The sequence below is a fragment of the Helianthus annuus genome, chromosome 3 (genome assembly GCF_002127325.2).
Source record: "Helianthus annuus cultivar XRQ/B chromosome 3, HanXRQr2.0-SUNRISE, whole genome shotgun sequence".
In the NCBI taxonomy this organism is placed as follows: Eukaryota; Viridiplantae; Streptophyta; class Magnoliopsida; order Asterales; family Asteraceae; genus Helianthus; species Helianthus annuus.
The window spans coordinates 93,690,157-93,695,554 of record NC_035435.2 but is presented as its reverse complement, the minus strand read 5'-3'; positions in this window follow the sequence as shown (position 1 = coordinate 93,695,554).

Below are 5,398 nucleotides of genomic sequence, written 5' to 3'. Positions count from 1 at the left end.
TTGGACTCCCAACGAACTTTAACCAAATGAATCCGTTTGTCCTTCAACTACTTGAATGTACGGTCCACTATCTCCACGGGTTTCTCGACAAAGTGCATCGTATCATCGATTCGGATCTCGTCGAGAGGAATGTGAAGATCAACGTCAGCTAAACACTTTCGCAGATTGGACACGTGAAAAGTCGAATGAATATTTCCAAGCTCTGGAGGTAGCTCTAGTCGATAGGCAACCTTCCCAATTCTTTCCACAATCTTGAATGGTCCCACATATCGAGGTGCAAGTTTTCCTTTCTTTCCAAATCTTACGACTCCTTTCCAAGGTGAAACCTTGAGCAGGACACGATCTCCGACTTGAAATTCTAAGGGCTTGCGTCGCATATCCGCATAACTCTTTTGACGGCTTCTAGCTGTCACAAGATTATCGCGAATTTTCTTGATTTTATCTGTTGTTTCTAGAACGAGCTCAGGTCCAGTAAGCTGAGCTTCACCGGTCTCGTTCCAACAGACAGGTGAACGACATTTTCGACCGTAGAGAGCTTCGAATGGTGCCATATTGATGGTAGCATGATAACTATTGTTGTAAGAGAACTCGATCATTGGCAGATGAGAATCCCAATTACCACCAAAGTCTATCACGCATGCTCTAAGCATATCCTCCAAAGTTTGAATTGTCCTCTCGGATTGTCCATCTGTTTGGGGATGATAAGCAGTGCTTAGATTTAGTTGGGTTCCCATAGCAGATTGCATAGTCTTCCAGAAATGAGATGAAAATCGAGCATCACGATCAGAAATGATATCTAAAGGAACACCATGTCGTGATATAATCTCATCAACGTAAATCTTTGCAAGTTTATCAGCAGATAGATCCTCGCGAATCGGAAGAAAATGAGCTGACTTCGTTAATCGATCGATAACAACCCAAATAGCATCGTGACCTTTAGATGTACGCGGTAACTTAGTGATGAGATCCATCGCAAGGCTCCCCCACTTCCAAACCGGTATCTCTGATTGTACAAGCAAACCAGAAGGTCGTTGATGTTCAGCCTTGACTTTAAGACAAGTTAGGCATTTCGCTACATACAAGGCAACATCTTTCTTGCAAAGGAAAGGCCACCAGAACTTAGTACGAAGATCCTTGTACATTTTATCAGCACCAGGATGGATAGGATATCGAGACTTGTGAGATTCGTCCATCACTAGGGCGCGAAGATCGTCTTGTTTCGGGACCCACAAACGATCCTTGAAATAAAGCAAACCATCGCCTTTCCTTTCGAGCTTAAGCTCAAGTTGAAGCGGTAGCTCATCCTTCAATAAACCCTTGATCACACAGGATCGTTGAGCTTGAAGGACACGAGATTGGATATCAGATAGAACTTGGACAGAGTGAAGCTTGACTCGCTCTTTTCGACTAAGCGCATCGGCTACGACATTCGCCTTACCAGGATGGTAGCGAATCTCGCAATCGTAATCGTTCAAAAGTTCAACCCAACGTCGTTGCCTCATGTTCAGCTCTTTCTGATTAAGAATATGCTGGAGACTTTTGTGGTCTGTGAAAACCACACACTTCGTTCCATAGCGGTAGTGTCTCCAGATTTTAAGCGCGAACACCACAGCTCCTAACTCAAGATCATGAGTCGTGTAGTTCTTCTCGTGAAATTTCAGCTGTCTAGATGCATATGCAATAACTTTACCTCGTTGCATGAGGACGCAACCAAGGCCTAAGTTGGACGCATCGCAATAGACAACAAAGTCATCGCTTCCCTCGGGCAGAGATAGAACATGAGCATTACATAACTTCTGCTTCAGCGTTTGGAACGCTTCTTCTTGCTTGGGTCCCCACTCAAAAGGCCTATTCTTCTGAGTCAAAGCAGTGAGTGGAACCGCAATCTTCGAGAAATTAGAAATGATTCGACGATAATAACCAGCAAGACCAAGAAAAGATCGAATCTCTGTAGGTGTCGTTGGCGTACTCCAATCCTTAATTGCAACAATTTTGGACGGATCCACATGAATACCCTGCTTGTTGACTATATGACCCAGAAACTGAACTTCTTTAAGCCATAATTCACACTTGGAGAATTTAGCGAAAAGTTGTTCCTTCTTAAGGAGTTCCAACGTTAAGCGAAGGTGTTGCTCGTGATCGGCTCGAGTCTTCGAATAAATGAGAATATCGTCGATGAACACAATAATGAACTTGTCTAAATAAGGTTTACAGACCCTATTCATTAAGTCCATAAAGATAGCTGGAGCATTCGTCAAGCCGAAAGGCATGACTGTAAACTCGTAATGCCCATATCTCGTGCGGAAGGCAGTTTTGGGAATATCTTCTTCGAAAACAAGAAGTTGATGATACCTAGAACGCAGATCGATCTTAGAAAAACATGAAGCACCTTGCAGCTGGTCAAAGAGATCATCAATTCGAGGTAGGGGATATCGATTCTTGATGGTAAGCTTGTTAAGCTCACGATAATCGATACACATTCGAAAAGACCCATCTTTCTTTTTCACAAAGAGGACAGGAGCTCCCCAAGGTGAAAAGCTCTGCCGGATGAATCCTTTATCAGATAACTCTTGAAGTTGTTTCGATAACTCTTGCATCTCTGATGGTGCAAGACGGTAAGGTGCTTTCGCAATAGGGTTGGCATTAGGTACAAGGTCGATATGAAACTTAACTTGACGAACTGGAGGCAAACCAGGCAGTTCATTAGGAACCTTGTTTTGAAAAGTGTATTGCTACATAATTAACCAACTCAAATCAAGTGGGTTATAGTTTATAAAACCTCATAGCCATGATTCTTAACCCAAAAACATTTGTTTTCAGAAAACCAACTTGTAAAACATCTTGTAAAAACTCGTTAAAACTCGTACATTATTTCGAAAACCTCGTTTGTGTGATATCGTTCCAAAATCGTTTACCCAAGTGAACTAAATAACGCCACGGTATGCAATATGTTGAAAACACTTATATATAAGAAGTACCAGCGGCGTATGTACCATGTTTTCACCATATTACCCCCGTCTCGTTATCTATACACTTAACCAAAAACCAATTATTTATCGAAATCGTTTAACATCGTTTCCAAATCGTTTCCAAATCGTGTATTCGTTCCCAAATCGTTTTCTCGTTTAGATCGTTTAAATCGTCCTCGTTTTAATTGTGAAAACTTATATATGGTCGTCTCGTTAATAACATTCAAACCTTTGTGACTCGTCCATCGTTCAACTCGTTCTCGTATTAACAAACCACCAAAGGGTAAGTTAACAAACATCAGATTCAGTCGCTACCAACAACCCCCACACATAACCATGGGTGTAGTAAAGTAACGGGATTTGTCAGATCCTATGGTACCATAACTTAATACTGGTCGGCTTGATCAATGCTAATGAATGTCATTCGTTATGTAACTACAACCAACAAGTTCGTTCACTTTATCGAAATCGTTCTTAGTTTAGTAAAAATCATTTTAATCGTTTTTGAAACCATCGTTTAAACTTTGAAAACATTTCGTACATATGAATCACCCCAAAACATTTAAAAATAGTAAAATAGGGAACTATGTACTCACATGTAGTGCAAAGTATCCTTGATCAAATAGAACTTCAACAACTCGAGCAAACCAGAGAAATCAAGTAGCTCCTAGTAATCGAACCACTAGTCAAACCATAGACGCCTAAATCGGAAGATCGGATAGAATGAGGTCTTGTAAACCAAATGAGTGTTGGAACTCATGTGATATGGTTTATCAAAGCCTACATTCTAAGAGAAACCTAACCTAAGTGCTTTCGACCCATCGTGACTCATTAAGGTAGCTTACACTACTTTAACGTGTCGTGCACGCAAAAGCGCGTTCGAGACGTCTAACTAGTCCTATGACATGTATTATATGCCCATACATGTTTAATTATGTTACATAATCAGTTACGTGTCAAAAGTTTAAGTTACATATGCTTTGTCACACCCCCAAAATCCCACCTGCGGAGTACTACCGCTTGGAGGCGTAACTGACCAGGATCCAGCCACCAATCATACTGAACAAGCATATAAGCAGTTATAAAAGTTTAACCAATACGATTGGTGTTTCAAAACAAACAAGTTAAGTTGCAAGCGGAAGCATATGTTTAAAGTTATAACATAAGTTCAAAAGATTCAAGTTTAACATAGCACGCAGCAATCCGTGTCCCACAACGACCCTCCTCCATGCATGCTCCAGCTGAGTACCTATGGTCCTGCAAAGCATGTAGTAACGAGTCAACAACTAGTTGAGTGAGTTCATGGTTGGGTGTTCGTTTTAGTTGTTTCGAAAACAGTTTCCTTTATCTGGCATCCTGCCGTGGGGGTTACCCCATAGTTTAAAAATGTGACATGTTCATTCCCAGTTACTCCGGCATTCCAGCCGTGGGGGCTACCCCATGTTAGTTATCAGGCATTTCGGCCGTGGGGGCTACCCCATGTTAGTTATCAGGCATTTCGGCCGTGGGGGCTACCCCATGCGTACACTAGACTCGTTACCATATCGACTGCTGACTATAGTCATGTTTATGTGCCCTGAAAACATCAATGTCTATCATCATTGACGTGCCCCAGATCCATTAGTTCACGCCCGTCCTCTGCGGCACGGTGTGAGGCTTGTCAGACCTAAATAGCGCTATCTAACTAATGACCCGCTCGCCATTGGCCCGGCGATTAGTCGATACAAAAAGGAGGGACTTCGTAATAGAGTTTTAGTCTAGTACGTTTATCCGTCCAACCGGACGAGGAATCACATTCCTGAACCACTGACGTCCCACCCAAGGAGGACGAGGAATCCACGTTCCTTAACCCCGTTCCCAACCCAGGGAATCCCATGCTTTGTAGAGGGTGTGAACTCACCTTGGTTTGCTCGGCAGTTAATCACAGAAAGATCAATCAAGTCGCAAGTAGTCAATTACGTCCTAACATGGATACCACTCATAATCAGATTCAAACCAAGCAGTGCACGAATGTTCAACACGTATTGTACACAGGTAGTAATCATGGCAACACGTTTAACATAAACAGTTCACAGGTAACAGTCAAATACAAACCCAAAGTCAAAGTGTGAGGCCCAAACGGTTGGGCTCGTGATAACAGGCCCAAACAACACGTCAACAGTAGCACAAAAGTTCATAGGTCCGGCCCACTAACTTAGGCCCCTAAGTGTGGTCTCGAGTCGCAACCGGACTCGCAAGCATGGTCTCGAGTCATGCTGTTTGTGCTGACTATAAATGGTTGCGAGTCGCAACCTATGTCGCAACCGTGGTCTCGGCTAATCATGCTAAGGTCTCGAGTCGCAACGGGACTCGTAACCTGTGGTCTCGGCTTGTCCTGTTATGGTTGCGAGTCGCAACCGCGTGGTCTCGAGTTGTCACGCTGTGGTTGC